Below are 25,175 nucleotides of genomic sequence, written 5' to 3' on the forward strand. Positions count from 1 at the left end.
GCGCAATGACGTCACGCGGTGCCTTCCCCAGTCTCTGGCGTCATGCGCCGATGACGTCATTCCAGGAGCTGGCCGTCTCCCGCCCCCAGGCCTGGGTTGGCCTAGCTCACGTGGGTCCGTCCTGCCCTCCCCGCCCCCTCCCACCTGCGGGAGGTGGGGCGAGCCGGGGCTCCGCCGGCGCCTGTGCCTCACGGGGGAGGGGCGGGGGCCGGTGGGCGAGGCCGTCCGCCCGGCCAGCGGCGTACAATAGCTCGGCTGAGGTGGGGGAGGCGGCTCAGCGGCCTCTGCAGTTGGAGTCCAAGGTGTGGGCAGCACCGTAGACTGCCCCTCACGGTTTCGCCCCCACACCCCTTTCCCCCTCTGCTCGTCTGTGGTGCCTTTCTCACCGATTCTGCCGTCCTGCCCCAGACGCTTTTTCCCCTCAGACTTTTTACCTCCTCTTTCACGGAGCCCCGCGCTCTCGAGAGCCCCTCAAAGAACTCTCTGTCTCTCCACCTCCTCCCCCAGAGGCCACCCGAGCTCCTCACATCTCCGAGCAAGCGCCCCCCTGAGCCGCGTCGCCTAGGTCCCTCCGCCTCCCCGACTCCAGCCACGGTCGCTGACCCCCTCCCCGCCTTCCTCGCCCTGTCCTGAGGGGACTCCCCAGCACGAGCGGGTGGGGAGGCTCCGGGCGAGCGCCGGCGGCGGCGGCGGCGGGCGGGAGAAAGTGAAGCGGCCCCTTGCGCACACTCGAGCGCTCACTCTGCGGCTCGGCCGCGGACACCGGGGTGGAGAAGGAGGAGGAGCCGAGTCGAGCCGAACTAGCGCGGACGGTGAGAGCCGGCCTCCCGCCCTGTACCCCTGGCGTCGCGGGCTGCGGGGCTGCGGCGCCGGGGTGGGGGGAGGCGCGGGGTGGGGGTTCCGGGACCCATTCATTCCCCGCCGCGGCCGGGCGGATGCGGGCGCCAGGTGAGGGAAGGCGGGGGCGCCTCTTCAGAGGCTGGCCGTTTCTGTCGGACCAACAAAGGCCCCCTGTGTAGTTACCCGCGCGCGGGTCTCTGACGCCTGGGGACCCAGAGACCCAGGGGAAGTCAGCGGAGGGGAGACCTCGCAGGTCCGGCTCTGGGAGCGACTGCCTCCTGAACTTTGTGGTCCTCGGATCCTAACTCTGGACCGCGTAGAGGGACCTAGCAAGGCGGCGACAGGTTCATTGTGCACGAGAAAAGTCACCTTTGTCCTGGCAGTGGGGATCACCTATAGAGTTGAACTCCTTGAAAAATACGAGTGGACAGTTCTTGACTTATGCCGCCCCTCCCCCGCCCCGGGAATACTCTTAACCTGTGGCGTTAAAACACGGGGAGACGAGATTTATTTTTTATGTTTCTTATCCTACTTCAAAAGACGTGATTATTATAGCCTTTACTGTCTTGAATATTTGCACAGCAAACAGTGCTGGGAGTGTTTTGGAAGAACACTTGAGAAGTTTTGGGTGTTGAGAGCAAAGTGCTTTTTGTTTGTTCAGCCCTTTGGATAACTGTCTTACGCTTTCCCTCCCAGGACTGTGAAAGGTGATGAGAAGGGTTAGTAGTATGGTTACCAAAAAAAATTTGAAGTCGCTAGTCTAACCTTTAAGAGTTGTTCCTAGAAAAATCTTTAATTTTGCCTACTGTGTCTTTGTGCCCTGTCTAAACTTTGTCAGGGGAAAAGAGGAGTCGACAGTACACAAATATCTCATTAGTCTTACCTTATGACTTCTACTTCCTGTGTGACCTTGAGCAGGTCACTTCCAGTTTTAAAGGTCCAGGAGTTTGCTTGTTTGCTTTTGTGCTACTTAGTTTTCAAGACTTTACTGAAGCACCCCCGCCCCGCCCCCCAACTCCGGCCAAACCTCCCATGAAGTCTTTACTGGCACCCACCCCCATACTACTTTCAGGCAACACTTTCTCATTGCGTCCCTCAGAGGCTTGGTAGGATTTATGCTACAGCACTTGTTAACATTTTGTTGTTGTTGTTCCTATTTGGAAAATCCTGAATCAGGTGCACATGAAATCCACCTCACCTTAACTAGAAACTCTACTTCTCAAGAAAGAGGGTGAGATGTATGGAGAGAGTAACATGGAAATTTACAATACCATGTGTATTGTAACTGAACAGGGGAAACTGGAACAGGGAATTGAAACAGGGGCTCTGCGACAATCTAGAAGAGTGGGATGGGGAGGGAGATGGAGGGAGGTCCAGAAGGGAGGGGGTATGGGTGTACCTATGGCTGATTCTTGATGTATGAGAGAAAACCGCAAAATTCTGTAAAGCAATTATCCTTCAATTAAAATAAAAAAAGTGGCAAAAAAAAAAAAAGAAGGGTTTTTGAATGATAGATCATGAAACATTCCATGAGGCTTATCCAGTTAGCTTATGGGTCTGTCTGGTAAATTTGCTTTTTCAGTCATTCATTTACCCAACATTACTGGAGTCTGGAGAGCTACTGTTTCAGGTCTCCTGCTAGGACTATGGGGATTCAGAATCTGTTAAGACATTCCCTGTCTGTCAAAGAGCTCAAAGTCTAGTGGGTGAGGTAGGCTTGTAAACAATGAAGGCCTTCCCTAGTCTCTACTCCAGCTATACAGGGAGTAGTGTGCAATTTGAGGCTGCTGGACCTGTTTTGCAAGTCTTGTCCTGGTCAAAGTGAGTCCTGCAAGGAAGGTAGTGACCTGCCTCTCTTCTGTGAGATAGCACTTGACAAAGAGCTTTTTTGAGTGTATACTCGATTCAGTATACATTTACTAAGCACATGGTATGAGGCCCTGTGTTAAATTTGGAGGAAGGACTGCTTTCTAAAAGGAGGTTGTTGTTCAGTCACTAATGTGTCTGACTCTTTGCAACTCCCAGGGACTGCAGCAGGCTAGGCTAGGCTCCTCTCTTCTCTACTGTATCCCGGAGTTGGCTCAAATTCATGTCCATTGAGTCAGAGATGCTATCTACCCATCTCATCCTCTGCTGTCCCCTTCTCTTTTTGCCTTCAGTTTTTCTCAGCATCAAGGTTTTTTCCAGTGAGTTGGCTCTTCACATCAGATAGTCCAAGTATTTCTAAAAGGAAGGCACTATATATCCAGAGAGATCTTTGTAAAACAAAACCCCATCATCTGTTCCACTCCTGACTAGTCATTGCCTAAAGATAAAATTTTAAACTTTTTGACATGACTAAGAAGCTCTCAGAAATTAGAGTACTGCCTGCCTTTGCAGCCTCACTTTCTGTAACTTCCTTGCCACCCTCTTTTCATCTCTGCTTTTTCATGTGCTATTCTTTCTGTCTAAAATGCCATCCTGCACCTGCCCATGGAGAAGCACCTGTACTTCTAGGAGAAAAATGAAAGTGTCCCTTAGTTTTTCCTCCTATTACCTCCGTATAATGAGTTGCTTTTCTGTTCTAGGGCTTATGTACAGACCACTCTTATAGATCTCTATAGCGCTTTATTGCAAATTTTTTTGACTTTATCACACTGTTGCAAATATTAGCCTATGAATTTTTTGAGGGCAAGATCTCTTTAGTCTTAGTGCCTTGCAAATTTTCTGGCACTGAATAAGTGTTTGAAATGACTGTATGAGTGAAGAAAGCAAATCAAGGCCCTCGAGTTTGAGATTACCTAATTCTTTGGGTTAGAATAATTTTAGCTCCAGGTGTAGTCCCTGCACCAGGATCATCAATAGAATCTGAGAATTTGTTGGACTTGCAAATTACTTGTCCCATTCCAGACATACAGATGAAAAACTCTAGGGTTGGGGACCCCAGATATTTAACAGTCCTCCACGTGATTCTGATACTTGCTAAAGTTTGAGAACCACTGGGTTAAACGATCTTCCTTTAATAAGACCATTATCTTGCCACCTCCCTCCCTGCTTCCTTTCTCCCTACCTCCTCTTTCTTCCATAGCACAAAATGCCTGACATTCCGTTCCTTTTCCTTCCATTCTGTTCCATTCCACCCGATCTGTTCCATTCTGTTCAGTTTCATTCCATTCCATCCTATTCTATTCCATTCCATCCTATTCTATTCCATTCCATTTCATATCATCTGTTTTTCTCACTTAATTGAAAGCTTCCTGAAAGCAGAGAATTTTGTTTTATTTACTTCTGTAATCCCAGGGGCTAAAATAGTGACTGCATATAGCAGCCATTCAAATATTTGTTGAGTGAATAATATAAAAATGATTTAACTCTATTTACTGCCAGCTGCTACATTGGGGTTTATTCAAGAATAGTTTTCAGTAGGAGGAGGAACCTCACTCCAGTATGCAAATCCAAATGGATTCCAACATTTTGGGGGATTTATTTTATCAATAGATTGAGCTTATTTCCCCCCTTTTACTTCTTTCTCCATCAGAATCTGCATGATTTTTCTTCTTTTGTTCTTTTTTCTCAGGATCTGAAAACTGCAGCTGAAATATCCTAGGCCAAGATTGCACTTAGTTTTGCGAGTTTAAGTAAGCACCGTAACTTTTGAACCTTTTAACTTGAAACTGTCTCTTCCGGATCTCCTGTGGTTTTTGTCTTTCTCTAGTGATAATTTAAAGCCATACAAGGACCTGTTTGACTCCACACGAAGGTTTCTCTTCCTTGTGAAGCTCTTAAAGTGTTTTGTTTCTTTCACTTTCTTATTAGCCCTAAGATACCATATCCAGTTTTCTCTTTTTCTAACTTCCCTCTGGGAGATTGGCTTCATTTATTGATTCTTCATTTATAAACACTTGTTGAGTCTTTCTCTACCATGTGCTGGGTCCCATGCTGGGACAGGTGTACGTAGGATGTGGTTCAAGTCCTTAAGGAATTAAAGATATTACAACATTATATAATAATTATGGAAATGAAGGAGTTAAATGGAGGGATAAAGTGATGTATACTCATAAAGGTGGGAGAAAGCTGTCTTTCTAAATTTAAGTTGATCAAGCATCAATTTGGTAAGCAGACCTTAAACATCTTTTAGTTAAGAGGTTTAGTTAAGAGGTTGGCGGCTTTTTTGGGGGAAACTAAAACAAAAATCAAGGTAGAATCAGCAGTTGTTAATTTGAGATAGTTCTCAATTCTATTGTTGCTGTTTTTAATGAAATTTCCTTCCCCCCTTTTTGTTTTTCTAAATCATGACTAGGAAGTAGGGGGAAAAAACTTTTTTTTTTTTAATAATAAAGAGAAAAATTTATCAAAAAGAATATGCTGTTTCATTTTAATTCCTAAGGACTAATGTTATTATTTTGGGTGGGTGGTTAATGAAACCCAGAGAAAGTCAGGAGACCTTAATTTAGTCTTGATATTACTGCATGACTTTATGGAAATTATTTTATCTCTGTGCCTTTGGTTCTAACTTTAAAATCAGGATAGTAACAGTTGCTATGACTGGCTCACAGGTTTATGAAGCAACTAAAAAAATATTGAATATAAAAACACTTTTGAAAAGTATAGTTTGTTAGCTAGTTGTTAGGTTGTGGTAAACTTATTAATAGCAGTTTACATTATTGAACAACTAGCAGGGGTCCCCAACGCAGGGGTCCACATCTGGGATCTAATGTCTGCTGATCTGAGGTGGAGCTGAGGTAATAATAATAGAAATAGAGTCCACAATAAATGTAACACACTTGAATCATCCTGGACAATAACCCCCTTCTGTGGAAAAATTGTCTTCCATGAAACCAGTCCTTGGTGCCAAAAAAGGTTGCAGACCACGCTGTACCAGATACCATGCGAGATATTTTTTCCAGTCTTCAAAATGAACCTGCAAGATGGTTGCTAGTATCTCCATTTCATCGATAAGGAGGCTAGGCTTAGACTGGTGAAGGGATCTTGTTCAAGGTTTTGCTGAAAGTGACAGACCTCAGTTCCAGTCCATATCCATCTGATACAAGCAATTATGTGTTGTGTTTGTTATTCCAGCTGCTTTAATTTTTCTGTATGGCAAATTTTAGGAATGTTTTGTAAGTTTATTGCTGTGAAAGTTAAAATTTTTCTTCATTTAGCCTGCTTTCTTTGTGCATAGAATGACTGGTGAAGAAAGATTTACATGCATTTATGTTTATCATGATTAGGTAAAAGAATAACATCCTTCCCTGGTGCTTTTTATTCAGCTTCGCAACAGCCATCTATGAGACAGATATTTGTTTTATAAGTTAGTATCATAGAGATATTGTCTTACTCAAAGGCATATCATTAGGAAATGACTAAATATTGATTTAAAACTATGTTTTAAAAATCTAAATGTGTTACTTTATTTTTGCCACTATATCATAAAAGGCAGTAGCCTTTTAAACTCTATGAGGCTAAACTTTGGAGCACTAGAAATGTCCTTTTAGATTGCTCTTTAAACTCTCTAACCTCTTCTCACTAAGAAAATCCTGACTGAAGTCCATGGTTTGAACCACAAAAAAAATAATTGCTGATAAAACTCTGCCATATGGTCATGATATTGCAGACTTACAGGATAACACTTTTTCATTGAAGTTGAAAGAGCAGACTTTATCTGTATTCTGAGTCACTTGTGCCTGAATATTTGTTTTTCCTTTGCCAATGTAAATTTATTAACATAGTGCAATGCATTTTTCTGCTTTAGTGTTAAGCTTTATCTCTTATAAATAACTTCCTCTATTCTCTCTAGTCTTTGAGATGGGAGAAATCTGTGTGTCAGGATCCTCTAGATTATCCCCTCTCTAGGCGTAGTGTAGTAATAAGTCAAAAAAGAACCAGAGGTTCATTGATCCCTCATAAATAGGATTTTATTTAGTATTGATGAATTCTCTAAAATTGATCTAAGTCTTAATTTAAAAAACTCCATTATGTTTTGGCTCTTATTCATGGAGATGGTATGTGGTAATTTGCATGCAGCATTGGGAAATTCTTTCTTGTTTGTGGGGCTTTCTTCTTCCACTTTTCCACTTCCAGTCCTCTGCAATGTCCCTTTGCCTTTCACTTTGTGTAAGTACTGAAGCTGACGAGAGCGTTCTTCTCCTTTATAGAATCTGCCTTTTGAATCTTTGGGGATGATAAATGACAGTATATGTGTAGCCTCTACCTTTGTCTGCCTGTATCTTCATGGTTTAGCTTTTCTCATTCTCTCTCTGATTTGCACAAAGGGATTGATGGCTTCCTCATCTTAACTCTTGTCATATAGTACTTTGTATATTACGGCAATATTATTTGTAACTTTTCTAGGAAAGGAGATAGATGTAGAAAGAAAAGCACTATATTTGAAGTTAGGCAAAGACCTACTCAGACACTTATTTAGGCCTCTATTTCTTCATTTGGAAAATAAAAATAATACCTAACTTACAGGGTTGTTGTGAAGATTAAATGAATAATATGTGAAAATGACTTGTAAGATGTTAAGTTATATAGATGTTAGGTACAATGTTTTAATTTTGTAACTACTATTTATGTCTATTATGTATAGTAGTGGTTTTTAGTTTTGGCTATGTGCTTGAACTATTTGTGAAGATGTGAAAAAAAAAATACAGTTGCCTGGACTTTATCTCAGGTCTACTTAGGCAAAGTCTCCTGGAATCCTTATTCTTGAAAATTTATAGATGATTCTGATATGCAGCCAAGTTTGAAAAGTACTGCCTTATAATATTTTGCATAAATGTTTTTTGTACTTACTATATGAAAACTTTTAATTGTCATCTGCTGCTGCTGCTGCTAAGTCGCTTCATTTGTGTCTGACTCTGCGAAACCCCATAGACGGCAGCCCCCCAGGCTCCTCTGTCTGCAGGATTCTCTAGGCAAGAATACTGGAGTGGGTTGCCATTTCCTTCTCCAACTGTCATCTAAAGTCCATTTATTTGCTAAACACATATTATGCATCAGGGATTGTCACGGGCTCTGAAGAAACAGATTGTAACCTGGTGTATACCTTTAAATTTATAGTTGAGAATCAAACATGACTGTAGACAATTGTACTATATTGAGAAAAAAATGACACATGGTTATGTATAGTGGTGGTATGTGAAGACAGAGGAAAGGCGTCTACTTCACCTGAAACAGGGATGGCTTGGCAAGCCTTCTCAATGGAAGTGGAACCTAAATTGGATTTTGAGAGATAAGCAGGGGTTAACCAAGGCAGTGGGGGAGGGGTAGAAAGAGAAGGGAAGGAAGAACCTTCCTGAAAGAGAGCAGTATGAAGATTAGAAGGCTTGAGAGCATAATCTGAGGAACCCTGAGTAATGTAGTACACTTAGAGGATGGGGTGCAAAGTGGGGAGTGGTAAGAAGGGACAAGAAGGCAAGGCCCAGATGATGAGCGGCCTTTTGGATAGTGTACAAAGTACTTTCACTAATGTTATCTCACTTTATTCTTTCAACAGCTCCCTGGGTTAGCTTAGACAGGTATTATTTCATGTCCATTTTATAGAAGTGAAAAGAGGTTAATTGAAACACCTGAGGCTGTACAGCACAGCTGTGGTTTGAAGACTGGTCCTTCTGACTTGAGTGCATGTTTTTTTCCAATACACTTTTTCCAATAAGACTAGCTGTCTTATACTTTTATGGGCGATCAGGTGAGCTCCGTAGATAAATGCATAGCAATTTGTAAGCTGTAAAGTGCTTGACTCATGTTGGCTATTAGTTGGGAGTTTGGACTAAGTGATCTATTAAAGTGCTTTTAGCTCTTAAGATTTTGTGGGCATTTTCTGGGATTTTCCTTTATCATTAAAAAAAAATACATATATATATATATATTTTTTTTTTTGCACCAGGAGTTGGTAACCAGGGCCCAGCAAGCTAAAATAGTATCAGATAGTTACTCTTCCAGTTTGATTGTCTTTACTCAGATCCCCTTGTTTTTAAAATACATTTTTGTTTCTTTTATTATGAAAGTAATACATGATTCTTGCAGAAAATATAGAGAATACAGAAGAATAAAAGGTAAAACAAAGACAACAACAAATGTCAGAGTTTTATTGTACAAAGATAACCAATAGCAGGTAGCATTTCCTCTACTCCCTTCTGATCTTTTTAAAAAAGTGAGTTTGGGATGTTGAACTCCGTGTTTCTCAGCCACCTTCTACCCCCAATCTCATTGTATATTGAGGATAAATGACAGGAACAAATCTTCACCCTCAGCCTTGTTATAACTGACCTTTTACTGGGGATAATGCTAAGTACTTTACATTTGATTTTTCATTTACTCCTCAGAATAATCCTACAAGAGTGATACTGTTCTAGACTCATTTTACAAATGAGGAAATTTAGAAGCAGAGAGATCAAGTTGGGATTTGAAGACATGTTTATAATTACTACTGTGTAACTATGGCAAGTCACTTAACCACCGTGAGCCTCAGTTTTCCTTTGCTGTTATACAGATGTATTAAATTTGATGTCAGCTTCTTAGTTCAATTATTTTATGACTAGTGTTTTTTTTTTTAAATTTTGTTTGTTGTTTGCTTTTACCTTCTCTCCTCCTTTTCCCTGCCCTCACTTTTACTACTTAGTAACATAGTCCCTGATCCCCATAGTCTATCAGTAATAGTGTTTCACTGTGGAAACAATTCTCCATGGGCTAGCAGAGCAAAATTTTAATTTCCAGGCTGTGGCATGGGTAGAAAGGGACCTGGTACAGTTGGGAGGACTCTTGCTGCTGCTGCTGCTGCTAAGTCGCTTCAGTCCTGTCCGACTCTGTGCGACCCCATAGACAGCAGCCTACCAGGCTCCCCTATCCCTGGAATTCTCCAGGCAGGAACACTGGAGTGGGTTGCCATTTCCTTCTCCAATGCGTGAAAGTGAAAAGTGAAAGTGAAGTCGCTCAGTTGTGTCAGACTCCTAGCGGCCCCATGGACTGCAGCTTACCAGGCTCCTCTGTCCATGGGATTTGCCAGGCAAGAGGACTGGAGTGGGTTGCCATTGCCTTCTCCGGGGAGGACTCTTAGTTCCCCTATAACTTTTTGAAGAATTATTATTTTATAACAATTTCTTATATTTAAAATTATTTTCCTATCTGGAGTTATCTGGCCAGTCCAGGTTCTGAGATTTTTATTTGGTATCTGGGTAGATTTTGCTTGGTCAGTTCAAGACGTTATCTATATGTAATCTGCAAAGTAACTGAAAAGAAAACAAGAAAGTGGGTGAGCAAAGGGTAAAATTTCATTATGATAGACTTTTGAAAGTCCAAGTTTCCTAAGTGGCCTAGAGACAATTAGTATATATTTAGGTTTGTGCGTGTGTGCTTAGTTGCTCAGTCGTGTCCAATTCTTTGCAACCCCATGGACTGTAGTCCGCTAGGCTCCTCTGTCCATGGAATTTTCCAGGTGAGAATACCTGAGTGGGTTGCCATTTCCTACTCCAGGGGATCTTCCCCACCCAGGGATCGAAGCCACGTCTCCTGTGTCTCCTGCATTGGCAGGAGGATTCTTTACCACTGAACTACCTGGGAAGCATTTATACTCTTAGGTGTTACTCTGTGGCATTATTTGATTAATATCTGTCTACTAGACCCTACTCTCCAGAGAATCATTTTTCTGAAGAGAAAGAATTCTAAGATAGTATCTATTTCCTTAAAATAAAAAGTATCTTTTTTTTTTTTTTGCTGTCTGTTGTAGTCCCAGTTCCTAATATATAGTAGCTATTCTGTAAGTGTTTTTGACTGGATGAGTAAGAGTGGAGCCAGCATTCAAACTGAGGTGCATATGACCTCTTTATTCGAGTTTAGCAAATATGCAAGAATCCTTTCATTGTCTGGTGTTGGGAGAGGCCAGGAGAGAGGAAACCTCACTATGGTAAATATTTAGCTGCCCAGTACAAACACCTTTGACTTGAGTCAAAGCTGAATGTATGCCCTGATGCTTGGTAAGGATGTGGAAAATTCTTAAGGGGATCTCCAGCTACTTTGCCATTCTGGGTCTTTCTTCCTTTTATTTGAGTTACAGAATTATGTTACTGAAAAATGGTATTGGATTAAGGCCCTTTTAGGTGTATTTGCTTTCCAGAATATTCTTTTTTTTCTTTTTTAGTGTTATCCCAGGCAGTGGTTTTGTATCAATTTCTTTATAGTGCCAAGTACTTCTAATAAGGCTTAACATATACATTACTTTCATCAATTAAAAATAACAGAGCTCCGTTTAACCAACTTTTGTAAGACTGTTAATAAATTTAAAATTTAGACACAATTCCATCAGTCAAATAAATGAACTCTTTTGTTTTCTTTTTTCTTGTATGTAAACATACTTACTTACATAATTATAATCACAATATAAATCTACATTTGTTGTTTGCCTTTTTTTCTTGACTTATAGTAAACATTCCCCCCATGTTACTCCTTAGTATCCATTGTAAAATTTAAGATGATATTTCATAATTTGCCTAAAACCATTGTGTTGGTCAGTGTTCTACCTGAGAAACAGAACTAGTAGAATTCCTTAGCATGGAAACCCCAGTTCTGCTCTTAAGGCCTTTCAATTGATTGGGTGAAGCCCACCCATATTATGAAGAATAATCTCGTTTATTTAAAGTCAGCTGAATGTAGATGTGTACTATATCTATAAAATACCTATTAAATACTTTACAGCAGCACCGAGATTAGTGTTTAATTGAATTACTGGATACTGTAAGCTAGTTAAGTTGACACATAAAACTAACCATCAAAATCATTTAAATTTTTTCCTTGTTATAAATTACACTGTAATTTTATCGATAACATTACATATAGCTTTCTACTTTCAGAGTTTATTTCTTTAGAATAAATTCTGATCAGTGGAATTGTTGAATCAGTGATATGTATACCTAATAGGCTCTTGATAGGATTTAATATTTGGAAACTGAAAATACCACCACAGTTTTTCTTTTATTGATTTCTTCAGGAGTTGGTCTGTTCAGCTGACTTATTTCCCATTTCCAAAAACCGCGCCCCCCGCCGCCCCCCTGTCGCGTTTTCTAAATCTGGAAATAGCCACTTTTCTTCAGGATTATCTTCAGTTCTTCCTTCAGTCTCTACCTGTCACTTTCTCTTTGTGCTTTCATTACTCTGCCCGCCCCCCACCCCCCGCCAACTTTGTCTCATTTATCACAAAACAGAACAAATAAAAAAAGAATAGATAAAATAGAAGCTTTATATTCCTGCTTCTGGATTTGAGAATCTACTTGAACTTGAACCCATTCCTTTCTTCATGAAGGTAGTGATTCTCTTTGAAGGAAAGGCCTGATCCTTTGTATGCTTTTAGATTCCTGGGGTCCTGTCTTAGAAACCTCACTTCACTATCTTGTTACATTTTGCTTTTTAGAATTATCATAAGCAGTATTCAAATGCTTTATTTAAAGGAAAACAGTTTTCTTCTCCACCACACAGTAGTGCTCCTGAGATCCCATGTCAGCCTTCAAGCTAAGCACTATCTTTGCTCTCTTTCAAAGCTAGTCTTCTTTAAATAGCTGTTTACAACTTCTGCTTCTAATTCCTTACCTCCTATTTACTTGGCAGCCTACTCCACTCTGTTTCTGTCCCCACCACCTTATCATAACTGCTTGTGCTAAAGTCCATAATGACCCGTATGGTGCCAAATTTACTTAAAAAATAAAAAAGCAAACCACTCCAAAACCATAACCACACATATCACCTCCCTTCCCATAATCCTTTAATGTCATCAAAATGTTTTGTTGTGCAGAAATCATTTTTTTTTCTTTAGTAGTTTGAAACAAAGGCTACACAGAGAGATTGGCTGATATTTCATTTATGTCTTCTTTAATTTCTAAATTCCCTCTCAGTCTCTCCACCCCCGCCCGTCCCACCTTTCAGATTATTTGTTGAGGAAACCAGTTGTCCTATTGAGTTTCTCACTTTCTGCATTTTGCATCACCCTGTTACAATTTAAGAAGTTCCTTGGTCCTATATATTACTTATAAGTTAGAATCTAGAGGCTTGATAAAATTCAGGGTTTTTTTTTGCATGACCGCTTTATATGTGTTGGTGTGTTCTTTCATCAAGAGGCTCACAATGCCTGCATGGCCCTTTTTTGTGTTGTTAGCAGCCATGGAATTTCCTTTTCATTCTTATCTTTCTGGACCTCTCAATATATTTATTTTATTGATTACTCCCACTTTAAAAATATTCTTTTCCCTTCTGTGATATCACTTTACTTGTTTGTCTCCTACCTCTGACCATTCCTCCATTTATTTTGTTGCCTTTTTCTACAATGTTGACTTTAAATGTTGCAATTCCTCAAGGGAGAGATCCTTTTCTCTTACATTGTACTCTCTTTCTGCTTGATTTCATTCATTGTCCTCCCTTTGAATACTGTATATATGATCACAGCTTCCCTATTTTCCCAGATACCTCTAGCTTAAACTTCTCTCCTTAACTCTAGATCCTTATATTCAATTGCCTGCTTGATATTTCTACTCTGGAGTCTTATAACATCTCCTACTTACTATGCTCTAAACTACATTTTTGGTCATTTTTCATAAACCTGGTCCTCTTCCGGTTATCACTGTCTTACTAAGTGGGATTTTTGTTTTTTGGTTGCTCAAACCTGAAATTTAAGATTCATCTCTGACACCACCTTCTCTCCTTTCCTTCATATGGAAAACTGCACTCCCAACCTTGTTAATTTTACTTCTGTATATTTCTTGAATTCATCTACCTCTCTCCATTTCTGCTGTCACCTCCCTAATTCAGACTACTATCCTCTCTACCTTGAACTATCTTTTAACTGAGTTCTGTGCTTGAAACCTGTAAAAGCTTTTTATTTTATTTATGAAAAAATATAATTTTTTTTCTTTTTGGCCACATTGCGTTTCTTGTGGGATCTTAGTTTCCCAACCAAGGATTGAATCTGGGCCCTGGTGAAAGCAGTGAAAGTGCTAAGTCTTAACCACTGGACCACCAGGGAATTCCCAAATATCAAATCTTAAACATGATTTTAAGGTTTTGAGTGACTTGGCCTTGTTTTTTGTTTCTCTAACTTCATCTTGTGTGACTCTCCACCTCAGTGGTTGTGATTCAGAGAGATTGGCATCCCTCTAAAGTTTGAGAAAGTCTCTCTTGCTTCAGGGCCTTCACACCTGTTCTCCCCTGGTATGGTTCCCCTAACCGCTGTTTCTGGTTTCCTTCAGAAGTTTAGCTGCTTTCTCCTGCCTCTTTTTCTTCTTTAAGAAAATTGAATATTTTCTTCTTTTTAAATATTGGGTATCTGCTGTGAACCAGGACCTATCTGATCTAAAGAAGATCGCCTTCATTATCCTCTTACTGTATTTTGTTTTTTTCTGTAATAGCTTTAATTTATTTGTTTATTTTTGGCTGTACTAGGTCTTCATTGCTGCATGTGGGCTTTCTCTATTTGTGTCAAGTGGGGGCTACTCTCAGGTTGCAGTGTTTGGGCTTCTCATTGCAGTAGCTTCTCTTGTTGCAGAGCACAGGTTCTAGGGTGTGCAGGCTTCGGTAGTTGTGGCCCAGGGGCTTAGTTGCCCTGTAGCCTGTAGAATCTTGCGACACCAGGAATCAAACCAGTGTCCCCTGCTATGGCAGGGAAATTCTTAACCACTGGACCACCAGGGAAGGCCCTGTAATGGCTTTTATAATGACCTGTAATTCTGTCCTTACTGACTGTTTTATAAGTCGCCTTTCCGCTTCTTGGGGTCAAAGATCATATCTCTTTTGTTCACCTTTGTTCCTCATCACCTTAATGTGGTGCCAGAATACAGTGAGTGTTGTAATATTTGCTAAATGAATGAGCTCACATTATCAAGGATTATCAAGCCTTGTCAGTTTTATCTCGGAAGTTTTTTCCAAATTTGTTTTTCTATCTTCCGTGCTCTGGTTTAGACCATAATTATCTTTTCTCTAGGTTTTTAATTAGCTCTTAACTAGTGTCCTGGCCACCAGTCTTTCTGTCCTCTTGTTCACCCATTAGTCTGTCTGGAATAATTTTCCTGATCCTGTTAACTGTTCTTCTCAAAACCCATCAGGGTGTCCCCATTGCTGATGGAATAATATGCTAATTAGTTTGTTACTCAGGGAGCTTTACAATATGATCCCATCTATTTCTTCAGCCTCATCTCCCTTGACCCTAATCCATCCCTAAAAGACTGACTTTTATTCACTTTCTTATATCACTTTGTTCCTTCAGCCTGGAATTCCTTTTTCCTTTATGCTATTAAAGCTCTTTACTCTTTAATATTCAACTTAAATCAACTAAGCTGCCATTTTTTCCCTGTAGGCTTTTAGCCCTCATATACTCATTCATGACTATAAATTCCTTGATGGTATGCTATAGACTGAATGTTTATGTCTCCCCCAAATTCATATTAAATCCAAATACCAAATGTGATATTTGGAGGTGGGACCTTTAAGAGGGGTTGAGATCATGAGGACACAATAGGATTAGTGTCCTTATTCTCCCCTTCTGCTATGTGAGAGAGAATGACTATCTATGAATCATGTAAAGAGTTTTCACCAAACACTGAATCTTCTGGTCCTTTGATTTTGAACTTCTCAGTCTCCAGAACTGTAAGAAATAAATTTCTGTTGTTTGTAATCCACATAGTCTATGGTATTCTGTTGTTGTTATTTAGTTGCTAAGTCATGTCCAACTCTCTTATGACCCCATGGACTGTAGTCCTCCGGGCTTATCTGTCCATGGGATTTCCCAGGCAAGAATACTGGAGTGGGTTGCCATTTCTTTCTCCAGGGCATCTTCTTTGACCCAGGGATCAAAGTCGGATCTTCTGCATTGCAGGTGGATTCTTCGCCACCAAGCCACCCATGGTATTCTGTTGTTGTTGTTCAGTCACTTAGTTGTGTCCAACTCTTTGCAACCCCATGAACTGCAGCATGCCAGGCTTCCCTGTCCTTCACTGTCTCCTGGAGTTTGCTCAAACTCATGTCCATTGAGTCAGTGATGCCATCCAACCATCTTTCCCAGCATCAGGTATTCTGTTACAGCAGCCCAAAAGGTCTAAGACAGGTAATATTTTGTTTTGTTCCTTGCTGTATACTCAGTATCTTGAACAGTGTCTGGGATATAGGAGGTTCTCAATAAACTTCTCAATAAACTCACTGAACTTTTGAATAAAATAATTTATCCACTGTCAGTCAACAAATATTTATTAAGCTTTTTTGAATTTTCATAGCACTCATTCTGTCCTTTGGACTGTGATTAGACGTATGGATGGTCATTTGTTATCCATGGCAACCAATCACTTATAAAATCAGTCCCCACTCAAACATCCCCTTCGTTGCTCACCCCTGGGCTTTGTTCTCATCCTCTTTGTCAGTAGTTACATTTCTAATGGTAGGATAATTAACATCTAAGAATATGATGCAAGTATGTTCTAAAACAAAAGCTGAAATTTCTGCAAAACATGAAGAATTTTATGAATTTGAAATAAAGTTATGCTGGAGAATGGCTTGAACCACATACAGCCATGTAACTGACAAATGAGAATTAAGTAAAGTTAGACCAGTTTAAAACTGAAGGAAAAATTAGTGTGAATAAAGACATAATAGCAGACTCAGAGGAAAATGATTTTGTTGCAGGAAGAGGGACCCCTTCCAGGGCCCGAAACTGGGCTTTTGTCTAACACTCGGAAATGAATTGTCCGAGGAGACACATGTGCTGACAAAGCAAGAGATTTTATTGGGAAAGGGCACCCGGGTGGAGAGCAGTAGGGTAAGGAGAACTGCTCTGCCGCACGGCTCACAGTCTCGGGTTTTATGGTGATGGGATTAGTTTCCGGGTGGTCTTTGGCTAATCATTCTAATTCAGAGTCTTTCCTGGTGGCGCATGCATCGCTCAGCCAAGATGAATGCTAGCGAGAGGGATTCTGGGAAGTGGACGGACACGCGGTGTCTCCTTTAGACCTTTCCCGAACTTTTCTGATTGGTGGTGGCTTATTAGTTCCGTATTCCTTATCAGGATCTCCTGTCATATAACAACCCATGCAAATGGTTACTATGATACCTGGCCAGGGTGGGCGGTTTCAATCAGTGTGCTTCCCTTAACAATTTGAGTAACAAAGGATTCAGAGAGACCCTTGGGAAAAATTGGTGAAGTTCTTGAATACTTTTACAAAATTGATGCTCTCATCAGTGTGTCTGAATGCCAAATGTGAAATGACCAGTGAGTGATCTTTGGTTTAAGAATTACCTTGGTGGTGATTATAGCTTAAATTTTATTAAATTACAGATTACAAATTTTGTTTTATACTTATCTTGATAAAAGCCTCATCTACTTTTTATTTGTTTTTATTTACTAGGAAATTTTTGTCTTTCATCAGTTAACTTAATTGGCATTTTTAGGTATTAGCTATCCTCAGATAACAGGAATTCCTTTGTATGTTTTTGTGCCTATTGGGTTTAGTTCCCTGATGTTGGGGACTGTGCATTATTCATTATATTCCTTTGGGGCCTAGCTCAGAGTCTGGTATATAGGAGATACCTAATAAAGCAAAGTGTTAGGAAGAAGTGACCAGTAATAGAAGAGATTTGGAAAAGTGCTTTGAAAAGATGCCGTTTGGGGAGGGGAACTAAGATCCCACAAGCTGCATGGTGTGGCTGAAGATGGGGAAAAAGGTACTGTTTGGTACAGAGTTTACATAGCAAGTAAGTGAGTAGAGTTTGACTGCTGTGCTTTGATATGTCCTAATGGAGAACCTCTCTTATTATTCCTTGCTAGCTCCTGCCTAGCGTGTACTTTAATATTCAGAGTCTGTTCTCTGCCTCAGTAGCTCTTGTTATCATTGTAATTCTTCCTGGAGATTGAGATGGAAATGAGGAAGGCTTTGGGCTGCAGCCTGGGCATCCACATTCATGAGAACTTAGAAATGCAGAGGGACCAAATGCCATGCCTGACCTAGATGGATCCAGGTCAGCCAATCATTGCTTTCTTGCCTTTCTCTTTGTTCTCTGTGCCGCCAGGCTTCTATCCTGCAGGAGGTTCATGCTACAGCTGTTTGTGCCAATTAATATGATGCTAATATGCCCCTTAATGAAAGCATGGAAACACAGGGTCCCAGCCCGTGGCTAAGAACTATATAGTGTCAGCTTTCAAAGTACCTTTTCACTAGGCACCTAGAAACCTTTTGACATTGTTTTTGAAACCATAGAAACAGATGCTGAAAGTGACCCTTGCTTAGGGAATCTATTCCTTCATTTTATGGGATAAGGAAAAAGAAAACCTCAGAGATGGTCAATCTCGTGCCACATTAACAGTTCCATGCCCCCATTTTAACAAATCTATATCTCATGTAAAGATAATTTTGTCCTGTATATTGTGTAGCAGCTAAAAACCCTTGCTACAGACCTAACCATGAATCCTGTGGCCCTACCAATTCTGGACTCTGTGATCTGGGCACAGTTACTTAACCTCTGTAGTTTTAGTTTCCTTATCCTTAAAATGGTACTAACAGTAGTACCTGCTTCATAGGTTTGTTACCAGGATTACAAGACATAATAATTGTAATGCACTTAACAGATTCTGGCACTTAATAATTGTTCTGTAAATGCTGACTGTCATTATTATTGCAGAAGAGGGGAGTGAAAATGAGCCTAATGACCAGGGCTTTGATTTACAGCCCTGTTCTCGAAACCTTTGTTCCCAATTCTCCTTCAGTTAGAATTTAAGCCTTATAAAAGCAAGGACCTTGTCTACTTGCTTCTCTGTATCCTCAAGTACCTAAAATGATTTTTAGCATATAGTAGATGCTTAGTAAATATTTGGTGAGTTAATGAATTCTTTTAGTAAAATTTTCTCTGAATATTTTTAGATATATTTTTTATATATCTGTACACCTACTTTTAGATATTCCAGTGACTTGAACCTTTTGTCTTTACAGCTGATGTGAATTTGCACTTATCTTTTTAGTTTTTGTGTTGTGTCCTGGATCTTCTCAGATGTCTTTGTTTCCCTCTACACTATAAATCTTTAAGAGTGGAAGACTGTGATCTCTGCTTTGGGAATTAGCTCCTATAGCCCCTAATATAATAGTTTTTTTGTGCATAGTTATTGTGCTTTGTAATTATTGACAAGTGACTGTAAAAATCACTTGTATCCATATAAATTTTTAAGCAAACCTCAGTATGTGGGACAGCATCACTCCCAGCTCTAGCAAGTTGTGAATTTGTAGGGTCAGTCCTTGGTGGCAAGAGATACTTTATTGCCGTTGTAAATGTTACTCTTTACGCTTGAAACACTCTCTCCTTCACCTTGCCCCTTCTCTGCCAGATGTCATACTGCTCTTTCTTCAGGGCTCAGTTTCCTCTGTCAAGTTGGTTTTCTTCCTTTCTTTTGTAGTTAATTCCTCGTTATGTAAATCTCTTCATGGAGGAAGTGGGCAACTTTTGCAAATGGGATGATTGTGTAGGAGGACCTTCTACACTGAAGGAAGAATTGATGCAAAGACAAGGAAGGAAAGGGTCAGTTATGGGAATATGATGGTAAATATTATATGTTATCTTTAGTGTAGGGCAGTTTATTGGTCAGGTTCTTATTGTGGGGGCAAGTAACAGAATCTACTCTAACAAGTTCAAGGAAAATGGATTTATTAATGGGTACCAGAGAGATTAATGAGTCTTTGGAGAATGGAAGAAATGAATCCAGGCTGAACTTCCAGGAATAAACTTTCTAAACTGCACCAGAGAACAGAGCTCTCAAGAATGCCACTGTCGTTGCAGCTTTAGAAGCTGCAGAATCAGGAGGCTGTTGCTGCAACTGCTAGATCTAGAACTATGCTGTCTTGGTTGCAGTTTGTTCCAGCAAAAGGGATGTCCTATGCCCAGTCTCTCTCCATTCATCTAATATTGTTCCAAATCATTATCTAGTGTGAGAGCATCTGAGTAGCAGAACCAAAAATGACTTGTAGAGGGGAGTCTGGGTGTACCTATTATTTGTCAGATAAAAGTTAGCTGGATTGATAGTTCATAAATATTAAGTGCTTTTGGAGATAAGAAGTGGGATTCTGAGTGTTATGGAATATAATAGAATGGAAGTAAAGAGTGAAAAAAAAGGGAATCTGGGAAATAAAGGGTTTTTTTTTTTTCTTTTCAATCTCTGCTTGAAAGGGGTTAGAATAGGTGTTGAGCAAACTGATTTACATATTCTGCTATAGAGAGTATTCAAGTGGGTTGTACCCTCTTCCAGTTGTTATTGTTTAGTCACTAAGTCCTGTCTGAGTACCAGATTCTGTATCTTTTGGAATTCTGTAAGCAGCAATTCTACTCAAATTTGGCATAAATCATAGTGAAATTTATGTCACTTTAGAATTATAACAACACAAAAGTAAAAGATTGTGTTACTTTTATCCCCAAGTTGCCTTCCATCATGGTGGTAAATTGATGGAAACAGAGGAGCTAAATTTCTTTGTTAACCAGTGGATGAGAGAGATACATAGACAGAAGGGTCAGAGGAAAGGGAGGGAGACAGGGAGAGAGGCAGAAAGAGGCAGAGAGAGAGACAGACACTGACCTCATCTCCCAAAATGGACAAAATTTCTTCTGTTTAGTCCAGTTGGACCACCTTAGGCCACGTATCAATCCTTGAACAACCAAGAGATTACAGGGATGTGCCAGATGCCAGTTGGTTAAGCCTGCATTCTTGGACTGTTCACTGGCAAGAAGAATGGGATTATTATGTTTGGTTTGGACGTAGAGTGAAGACCTACCCCTGGATCTGGTTTTGGGGCCAGCTTTCTTTTTGGACAGTGGTTTTCAAAAAATGGTCACTTGAAAGGAAAGAAAAGAAAAGAGGAAAGAAAAGGAAAGGAAGGGAAGGCGAAAGGAGGGAAGAGGAGGGGAGGAAGGAGGGGAGGAGGGAGGGGAAGGGGAGGAGGGAAGGAAGGAGGGAAAAAAGAAAGAAAGAAAAATCGCTCAGTTGTGTCCGACTCTTTGCGACCCCATGGATTTTCCAGGCAAGAATACTGGAGTGGGTTGCCATTTCCTTCTCCAGGAGATCTCCCTGACCCAGGGATTGAACCCAGGTTTCCCACGTTGCGGGCAGACGCTTTACCATCTGAGCCACCAGGGAAGCCCATAGTCACTTGGGAGCTTATTAAAAATGCAAAGTCTCAGGGCATGTATCAAAAACTCTGGGTCTAGGAATATGTGTTTTAACAAGCTCTCCAGGTGATTTTGACTCTGGCAATATACTAAAATTTGAGAACTGCCTTAGTTACATTGGTTACTGAGGAATGAATACCTGATAAAAACCAGGGCTCTAATAAGAGAGAGGAAAAGGGGAATGGATGCTGAGCAGCCAGTAGCATCCCTTTCAGACCTGTAAAGGTGAGTAGGGATCAATCAGTTTATGATGAATCTTGAACACTTGCCTCACAGGCTGTTGCGAGATTTCAGACTAGATAAGGGATGTGTGAGGGACCAGTGAAGGAGATAGATTGTAATAGGGATGCCGTAGAAAGTACATTGAACTTGGAGTCAGAGATTAGGCTCTCATCCTGGTCATCTTTACCTCTCTGAGCTTCAAACTCCTTTTTTTGTAAAATAGGGACTATATGACTACTGGAGTGTTGGGAGAACTAAATGAACAAAGGTATGCAGAAGTGCTTAGTTCATCATTTTGCATATTAATAAGTAAATATTTACTGAAAATAATGATGCTTGGCTAAAGCAGTATGATTTTTAGTCTGAGGTCAAGGAGAGGTGTGTTCCCTTAGGATTGCCTTTCCTCCTGAGACAGTTCCCTGATTCTCAGTGATTGTTTTAGATCTAATCATATTCAGTTCATATTCATATTCAGGTCAGCTCTAGTTTAGCTGCATGAGCAGTGGTTTTCTGCCTCTGCAGTCTTATCCTGAGGGAATTATGTGAATTATTTACTTCAGCTGTCACAGGACTATAGAGGTTTCTTTTTTCTTTTATAACTACCATGTATTGGAGGTCATGTGACCATACATATTTTATGTTCTGCCTTGGCATTTCTTTTTATTTTCTTCTCTGAGGTCTTTTTAATTTGTAAAACTATGCCCTCTTGCTCTTTTGTTTTTTATACATTTCACATTTTCTACATATAAAATATTTATAAATTATATTAGATTACAGTGGGAAAGGTGTTTAGGATTGGCTTGGACTCTCTTCCTTGCTTTACATGTAAAGAAACTAAGACAGGAAAGTAATTTATCCAGTCTTGGGTCCTGCTTCTTAGCCTCTTCTGTTTTCTTGGCAAGGAAGAATTGCATCTGGGGTTACATTTCATTTTTTGTTCTGTAATATTAATTAGTCAAAAGTCACTTATAGGTGCACCCCTGGTGGCTCAGTGGTAGAGAATCAGTCTGCCAATGCAGGAGACATGGATTTGGTCCCTGGTCCAGAAAGCTCCCACATGATACAGAGCAACTAAGCCCATGCACCACAACTATTGAGCCTGTGCTCTAGAGCCCGGGAACTGCAACTACTGAGCCCATGCACCCTAGAGCCCAAGCTCTGCAACAAGAGAAGCCACTGCCATGAGAAGCCTGAGCACTGCAACTAGAGGAAAGCTGGCGGAGCAATGAAGACCCAGCACGGCCAAAAGTAAATAAATATATTATTAAGACAAAAAAAGTCACCTGTAAATTGTTTTTATCTGATCGGATCAGATCAGATCAGTCGCTCAGTCATGTCCAACTCTTTGCGACCCCATGAATCGCAGCACGCCAGGCCTCCCTGTCCATCACCAACTCCCAGAGTTCACTCAGACTCACGTCCATAGAGTCAGTGATGCCATCCAGCCATCTCATCCTCTGGCGTCCCCTTCTCCTCCTGCCCCCAATCCCTCCCAGCATCAGAGTCTTTTCCAATGAGTCAACTCTTCGCATGAGGTGGCCAAAGTACTGGAGTTTCAGCTTTAACATCATCCCTTCCAAAGAAATCCCAGGGTTGATCTCCTTCAGAATGGACTGGTTGGATCTCCTTGCAGTCCAGGGGACTCTCAAGAGTCTTCTCCAACACCACACTTCAAAAGCATCAATTCTTCGGCGCTCAGCCTTCTTCACAGTCCAACTCTCCCATCCATACATGACCACAGGAAAAACCATAGCCTTGACTAGACGAAACTTTGTTGGCCAAGTAATGTCTCTGCTTTTGAATATGCTATCTAGGTTGGTCATAACTTTCCTTCCAATGAGTAAGCGTCTTTTAATTTCATGGCTGCAGTCACCATCTGCAGTGATTTTGGAGCCCAGAAAAATAAAGTCTGACACTGTTTCCACTGTTTCCCCATCTATTTCCCATGAAGTGGTGGGACCAGATGTCATGATCTTCGTTTTCTGAATGTTGAGCTTTAAGCCAACTTTTTCACTCTCCACTTTCACTTTCATCAAGAAGCTTTTGAGTTCCTCTTCACTTTCTGCCATAAGGGTGATGTCATCTGCATATCTGAGGTTATTGATATTTCTCCCGGCGATCTTGATTCCAGCTTGTGTTTCTTCCAGTCCAGCATTTCTCATGATGTACTCTGCATATAAGTTAAATAAACAGGATGATAATATACAGCCTTGACGAACTCCTTTTCCTATTTGGAACCAGTCTGATAGTCTATTGTAAATGAAGCAGAACTGATGTCCCAACCTAGGAAGATTACCAAGTGAATAGAAGTGTTGTGAATCCAGCAGTGGGAAGAAGGGCCCTGATATAAACACATTCTTCCCTCCTAGACACATTTGACATGTTATCAGATGTGCCACTTATTGGAGGTGCCAGCATTGTGTTAATTAGGTGGCTTGTGGCCTTTTCTGTGTTTACATCTGGAGTGTCTGAGGAAGGAAGGAATGCAATTGAATGGATAATTTCTACTCTGTGGCATAGAGTAGAAATTACCTTATCTGTACTATAAATAACAGTTAATTTTTTTTTTTTTTCTTTTAAAGAGTTACTGTTGGGTGGCAAGGAAACCAGAGAAACTGCTTTTCATAGTTATGTTGGTAGTAATTAAAGTCTAGATTTCCAGCTGAAGGGGAGCCTAATGATTATCCAATCTAATACCCTTATTTTATGAATGAGAAAACTAAGGCCAAAAGAAGACAAATTACTCAGTATTATACAATAAGCGAGTTCCAGAGTTAGGATCACATCTCAGACCTTCTGACTGTTAAATACTACTACACTGCTCTGCAAGGCAGTGAGTGTTAGAGGAAACTTGGAGTAGTGAGAAGAGCACAGATTTGAGGGCAAAAGATCTAGGTAAAATCCACGACTCTGCCACTTACTGGCTTGTTCCTGAGAAAAGTAATACCACTTCCGTAAGTACCAGTTTCCTCCTTTGTAAAACAGGATAATGCTGATACTTTCTTATCTGCTTCACAGGGTTATTACTAGAATAACACGTAAGATGCACTGGAAAAAAGGGATCTTAAGACAGATGTGGCCAATTTGCTTATGGATTTCAGCTGTGTCACCTATAAACAGTGATTTTTGGGCAAGTCACTTAATTGCTGTGAACACAGTTTTTCCTTTGTAACATTGCAACAATAGTATTTCTATTGCAGAGTTGTTTTGAGGGCTTTAGTGTATGTAAAACGTTCAGAATGGTGCCTGGCACATAATAGATGTTCAGTGAGTGAGTGAGCTCTTTTCAGATGACTTAGTTCTGCCTTCTCAGAACTGTTCCTCTAAAGGCTTAACATGGATATAGCAGAACTTATTCTGTGGCTTTGAAACTTTTTGTAGAGTTGAATCAGGAACTATAGGTGGGGTAGGGTATGGGCTTTGCTGTTAGTCAAGTTTCCATTCTAAACTGCAGTGGTCTATAGTCAGACTTTTCAACCCAGGGAAGAGCCTCTGGAAATGGCAGACATTGAATGTGGTGAATTGTTTGAAGAAGAGGTGGAGGAAGCTTGGTGACTGGGAAACTTGGGAGGAAGAATGGAAATGGGACAAATGTTGCTCTTTCTGGTCACTACTGCCTGCAGTCCACAGAATATCAGTATGTCAGGACCTTAATTAAAAGTGAAAACTTTTTTTCATTATGATCTAAGTTTCTGACACTGTAAGTACCTCAAACTCTTGGGACAATATCTAAATCCTCTGTTACTCCAAACACCTGACTTAAGAGTAGATATGCAATATATATTTTATTGAAAGAATGAATATCTGAAATGGAGAAGTGCTGTGACCCATGCTGCTGCTACTGCTAAGTCGCTTCAGTCGTGTCCGACTCTGTGCAACCCCATAGACGGCAGCCCACTAGGCTCCTCTGTCCCTGGGCTTCTCCAGGCAAGAACACTGGAGTGGGTTGCCATTTCCTTCTTCAATGC

The 25,175-nt window shown here is 40.6% G+C and overlaps 1 protein-coding gene across 3 annotated transcripts in view; it reads left to right on the forward strand.

Moving 5' to 3' along the window:
• The first annotated feature begins 723 nt into the window (after window positions 1-723).
• Window positions 724-25,175, forward strand: part of PAK1 (p21 (RAC1) activated kinase 1) — a 161,239-nt gene continuing 136,787 nt past the window's right edge. Inside the window, exons 1-2 of one of the 3 annotated variants that reach the window (XM_015461133.3) lie at window positions 727-812; window positions 4,397-4,457. The gene's annotated coding sequence lies outside the window, so the exon portion shown is untranslated. Of the gene's footprint in view, window positions 813-4,396; window positions 4,458-25,175 lie in introns of all 3 variants that reach the window. The other 2 variants (XM_010820835.3, XM_010820837.3) reach the window with 2 other exon arrangements.

Source organism: Bos taurus, chromosome 29, assembly GCF_002263795.3.
Source record: "Bos taurus isolate L1 Dominette 01449 registration number 42190680 breed Hereford chromosome 29, ARS-UCD2.0, whole genome shotgun sequence".
In the NCBI taxonomy this organism is placed as follows: domain Eukaryota; kingdom Metazoa; phylum Chordata; class Mammalia; order Artiodactyla; family Bovidae; genus Bos; species Bos taurus.